The sequence below is a fragment of the Pomacea canaliculata genome, linkage group LG4 (assembly GCF_003073045.1).
Source record: "Pomacea canaliculata isolate SZHN2017 linkage group LG4, ASM307304v1, whole genome shotgun sequence".
NCBI lineage: Eukaryota > Metazoa > Mollusca > Gastropoda > Architaenioglossa > Ampullariidae > Pomacea > Pomacea canaliculata.
Window position 1 is genome coordinate 18,419,454 of NC_037593.1, and position 6,434 is coordinate 18,425,887.

The window sequence follows — 6,434 nt, forward strand, 5'->3', positions numbered from 1 at the left end:
AATCCGTCATTAAAAAATGAATAAAATTATTTCGTTCAGAAATCTTAGGCTGCTGTTGACTGAAGTTTCTTTCCATGATCAGCTATTATGCTGTCTCCATAATGATCACATGACAAAGGTAATGAATATAAAGCAGTGGAAACTTGCAAAAAATCCAGAGGATATAAAACTCTTTCTTACCATCTCTTTATCAAGGGTCATGACATACAGTAACGAATGCATCTACCTACTCAGGAACTGCTTGACCTTAACAAAATGTCATCAGCAGTGAGGACTGGCATACAAACATTGAATATATGATGTATGTCTACCCCACATCATTTGAAGAAAAGAAACACATTTTCCTCTTTGACTATAAATATAATTTCATCATCAGACTAGACCTTTTCGGCACCAGGCACGGATAATTGTAAAAAAAAAAAAAAAGTTATTCAGAAAAAACAGACTTTTGTTTGATAGTCTGTGCACTGACAAAAGCAATAGGTTTATTAACTTTTATTTATTTATTAAAAATTTATTAACTTTACCTCAAGCACTACGAGATGAGAGGCCAACAGGTCACTGACTCACCAGTCCCGCATCAGGACTGACATATTTCAGTTACAAAGGCATTCAGACCCTGTTAAAATATTTGTGGGACAAACTCATGGCCACTTTCCTTTCTTTCCAAGTCGTCTGCGAGGTAGGCGGGTCCGCGGCTAGGATCGGAAGAACGGAACTACGTGTCCCGCGCAGGCGCAACTGCCAGCGGATGTTGCCGAAAATAGCTGCCGTGGATGCTCGACACGCAACTTGCTGGTTTTGTATCGGAAATAAATGTCTTATTTATTTCCACCGCTCGCGTCTCACCGACTAAAGCTTTGCGCCATGTAAATGATCCCCCCGGGAGGGAGGGGAAGGGGATAGGAAGGGAGCGGAGGGGAGGCAGTAAGTGCGATGAGTTACTGACGAATGTCGATAACATTAGCGCTACAACTGTTCAAGACTACATTAGGGACCGCTGTCATGGCTTTTCATCAGCTAACTGACAATTAGGTTCGTTGGTAGGCATTGGTATTGCATCAACACACCCCACAGTCAGCAAGTGGCAGGGAAGTGTTGTGCCATGAATTCAGAGTCCACAGCAAAAGAAAATCTGGATGGCGGACAACATGGGGCATACACACACCTACACCCTCAACCACTCTCTCAACCGTGAAAACATCAAAAGCTTCAAGAGCAGCACTAATAACTGGTGTTAAGGAACTCTGAGAGGTCAATGACTTGGTCATTGCTTTCATCTCGCGGGTCCTCAAAGCAGCGACACTGGGAGATGAAAACAAGATGCGGTTAATTATGTAGGTGAGTCCTCAAGGGGTTGACTATAATGAGTGCAGTGATAGGTGCTACCTTGCCTTTGATACAGAAACATGTTGCATGAGCTATGTAGACACTAACTGCCGCATCACACAATGCTCTCCTCAACCACTTGTGTTTCTCTTGGCGCGGATGTCGGTGGCGGCGCTGCTCCAGTCCTGGAAACAGCTGCTGGCAATGAGAAACAGTGTTACAGGGAACTGCATGTGTGAGTGTGTGTGTCATGCACTTAGTAACCAGTTTCCAGATGTGAAATACCTGAAAAATGTCGCTCAAAAAGAAAGCCGAAGTGTCATCCAAAAACTTAATATTTAATAAAAACTAAGTAAGACCCTACTTGGCCAAACACACACCCCACAGTGACGAACAGGGTGGATAAAATGGCACAGAATAGCCTCCCATAACTTGTAAAAAAATCTTGGGTTTCAAAGTTCATTTTAAGTGACATCAAGCTTTCTTTTAATACTGTTAAACAAATAAACTAAAGACTGTCTGGTCTCCACCGGCATTTAGTTGCCAAGGATGCTACCCATGATGCCATTCGCGGCTTAGCGGAGGCTCTGGCAATGAAGTCTGATCAAGACATGCATTCATCAAAGAGAAGATGAACACTACTGCCACCAAAGAACGCAGGCAGGGTTCTAACTCGTAGTCAACTGGCTGTGGAGTGTAGATGCCTATCTTCTTCTCTCGAGAGTTCCCTGGCCAGGATGCAGCGCGCACTCGGAGGCAGCAGGCGGGTAAAGATGACAGATGTTGGCGGCGCGTGAGCTGGCGTGTTCGTGCCGGCGGTGGGTTTTTTCCCGTGTCTGTACAAGACTCTGGGCGTCGTCAGAACGTTCATCTGGAGATTGATGTCGAGGCTCTGAACCCACGTGGTGTCAGATGCCTCCCTAGTAGAGCTCGCTTTACCAGTACTTCCAGGTTTTCCTTTTTTCAATTGTTTTCTTTGGATCATTTAGTTTCTATTCTGCCTCTACTGGATTTTTAAAGCTTCAAACCTTAGTTTGTGTGTCACAAATCCCAGCTAAGTACAAGCTGCATCGATGCCAACACCAATACCTGGAGGCTGCAAGCAACATTTCAAGTCCAACGTCTTCTTTTAAATAGCATCAAAGAAAAAACAGGTAGAATATAATAAGAAAGAACAGGTTATTTTGTGGTGGCAGATATATAGCTGACACCAGGTTAACTCAGACTGGTGTCTTTTACTCAGAGGTATAGTACCTGCAAGTGTCAGCTCTGACAGATGGAGCTTTTTATTAAAGATGTGCTAACAAGGGTGTAGTCTGGTACATATACTCTTAAAGGCGGCGAGAACAAAGCGCCTGCCTAGTTCCACATCCTCATGCACACAACCACCATCTTCACTCTTACAATAACACTCACTCGCCAACAACTTGGGGTCGAAGTCATGGCGCGGAGATAAGACTATCTCAGAGGTAGCTGCGCATTGGAAGTAAAGAGCGGAGAACGCAAAACTCTCCATCATGCGTTCTGACCACATCACACAGAGATGTTACACTGGTCCTTGAAACAACCACACAAACATTCTTCCTGACGACAACTGGCAAAGAATTCTTTGTCGATGGCAGCAAACGACTCGCATGATTAGAAGACACTCGCCATGAAGCCCCCGGAAAGAATGGAGAACAGAACAAAACATCTGCTAACCGAAGTTTTACTAGAAGTGTATGTTCATCTATGTCAGAGCTTGTTGATGCTGTTTAGTAATGGAATTTCTAACCTTACTTTCCACCCTTCAGACAGGGAGGTGAAATTTCGCTGTATATAGGAGTGTGCTGACTCAGTAAATAAATACCGTTAATTTATAGAGCTATTTTCTCCCACTACTCAAGGGCTCTAGGCAAGAAAACAGCTTCTGGTAAGATTAAAGGGAGCCACATGACACACACATAGGATGGAGGAATGTAGAATTTGTTAAAAAATAATAATAATTAAAAAAAAAATAGGCGTCATCTGCATGAGGGTCGCAGTGAATCAGAATTTTTTCGGTGTCGAGATACGAACCCACCACCTATACTTTACTCACTGTCACCAACTGCGCCGGAAGAAACAACAATAACCATTCCATGCTCATTTCCAGACGTCTCTTGTCTTTCAGTTTTAGTCTTTGTCAGGCTCCATGTTTTCGTATAAACATCAATGACTAAAAATTCAGAAAGATGTGGGTGTCGAATGAAATAAAAATTAAACTCAAACATATCTAACGCTCGTGACTGCCAGTGTCAGACATCTTTCCCAGATCTTAACAAGAAGATAAACAACATGCAAGCTGTAAATGTGCAGACCTGTCGGCAAGTGTGATGTAGCTCTGTGCTGCAGTTGTTGTTGTAACAACGCACGTGCTGCTGTTTCAATGCACGCGGGCATCAGTCCCATGAGGCATGCGGCAGAAGGAACGATTCCAGATCGTTCTGGCGACTTCCACTGTTTACTTAACCCAGGGACAAAAATCAGACCAGGCCTTCTAGCTTCACACCATTACAAGAATGATAGCTCCATCACATGCTTCACTCTGATGGGAATATATTCGACATGTGAAACTTTATTTTATTACTGACTCGGACTCACACAACCTTCATTAAAAACACAAAAACCGGAATATTAACTTTCATTTTTCCAAGCAAATTTCAAAGATGCTCAAATATCTGTAAAGAACTAAAGCAAGAAAGGGAGACAAATGTAGCTGGGAGATATCAATAGAATAAACTTATAAAGACGAATTAACCTTATTATAACTGTGAATAAAACTTTTAATAAATATATGAGAAACAAACCTTATAATAACTAAGAATAATCTATGCAATAAACAAAAACCGAGTGATGGAAGACGGGAGGAAAGGACAAAAACAGATGGTAGGAAGACGAGGGTAAGTTGAGCGGATGCGGGAAGACAGCTCCAGCTGAAAATGTGCAAGAAACGGTTAGTTTAGTGGAAAATGAACCGCACGTCCGCTCAACAAACTGAGATTCAGACAAAAACTCAGGACGTGCAGGTAAAAAGCTCGAAAGAGAAGGATCCCCCTCCAAAAAAAAAAAAAAAAAAAAAAATATCCAGGACACCAAGGTAAGCCAATCATTAGAACAAATGATAAGAAACCAAAATCGAAGATAAACAAATCCACGTCGTTAAGAAGTGAAATTTATGCTCCTTTTATTTTTTTGATCGCCTGGAAGAGGAATGGAAGGAGTGAAATCCATTTGACTTGCTTTGTAAAAACAAACAGAATGGCTCCGTTTACTGCTGCACTTGAGAATGACACCTTCATTTCCTTTTGCAGTTTTCAGGCCGTTAAAGCGATTTGGCTTTTAAAGAGAGTATGGAAACGACTTTTTGTCAGGTATAGTGTTCTTTGAACTATAAATAGACAGGTAGGCTTGGAAAAGTTCTGATAAGACTGGAAGTGAAAGGTTTGTCAAGCTATGAAGAGAACAACAAAATATACATATACATACACTCATACATTCATGCATACACCTATACACACATACATAAATACACACACACACACACACACACACACACACACACACACACACCACACACACACACACACACACACACACACACACACACACATATGCATACATACATACAACCCATCATTATTAACAACTGTGAAGCTCTTGAAACTGTTTGAGTACACACTCTAGGCATCCGCAAACAGTGTGCTCCCTCGCTATTACTCCGACAGCCCGCTCGACATCTTCAGCAATAAAACTAACGACTTTGTACAAAACATTGTTGCCACTCTAGTAGGACACTAGGAACCTCTACCTGCAACAGCTGAATGGCGGAAGCAGGTCTGGTGTGACCTTTGCCCTGGCAACACGTCGTCGAAGATTGTCTTTCCAGGTACCTCGGAGGCTGGTCGACATCGCGGTGGTCAGGGGAAGAGATGGGTTACGAGTGTAATAGCGTGGATAATCTCACCAACAAACTTCTAACATACACCTTGACAGTCCAATAACACATTTTGAACGGTCCTTTACTGAAAACACACTTCAGAGACATTACTCCTAACAACCTTTCCCAGAATGCTAGTCCTTTGTCACATCCTTCCTTTTGCTATATCATGTTACTCTCAGCTCTTGTTATTGTTATTGGGCTCGTCTTTGTGTTTTCTGTATTTTATTTTATGCTTTGTTTAGTACGGTTGTTTATTCTTTTATAGCTCAAATGTTGTTTGTTTTCCTGTCCCTCGTATGCTGTCCATGCTTCATTCTTGTTCTTAGGCGCTTAGAGCATTCTCCTTAGGAGTGTGAGTATGTGCTTTACAAATTTTGTATTTTATATTATTATTATTAAGTCCTACTGACAGTCTACTAGCATAGTGTACATTGTCACATTGTCCCACTGACACCCATTTGCGAAGCCACCGTACAAAGAGGTCGAAGTGATTAACGCCGCTTGTGTGGGAGGGAAATGTCACAGCGGCTAGCCGGCAGTTGACTAGTAGCTAGACAGAGACCTGCTGTTTGATTGGTCAGTTGACATGAATAGCTCTACTCGTGTACACTTGAACACCCTCTTTGGTTGTCTAACAATACTAGACACTTGTACAACCTCTTTATATCCCAATCTGCACCAGTTAAGCTTACATACAAACTCCTCGGACACAACATTGGTGAACAGAAAAATGCAGAGCAAGGGGATAAGGTATAGAAGGCCTGACGACATTGATAGAAGGACAGTAACATCCCCTATTCACGTTGTGTGAGTAGTTTTCATACAAACATGCATCTATAGATACTTACACACAGACCTACCGTCTTCCTCAGTCGCACTCGACCACAGCAAAACCTAAAGTATATAACAGGGGCAAGGGTACAGAAGTAATATTCTAAAAGACCACAAGCTTTAATAATCGACTGTTTACTTTCGTTTGTTCGTTCCTTCCTTCATTCGTTCGTTGGATGGTTTGTTTATTTGTTCGTTCGTTTGTTGGCTGGTATATTAGTTTGTGCGTTTTTTTGTTTATGTTTTTGTGTTGGTGACGTAGTTGACATTTTAGTGAAGCCTGACAAGTTGGTTTCCTCCCGGCGACCCCCGG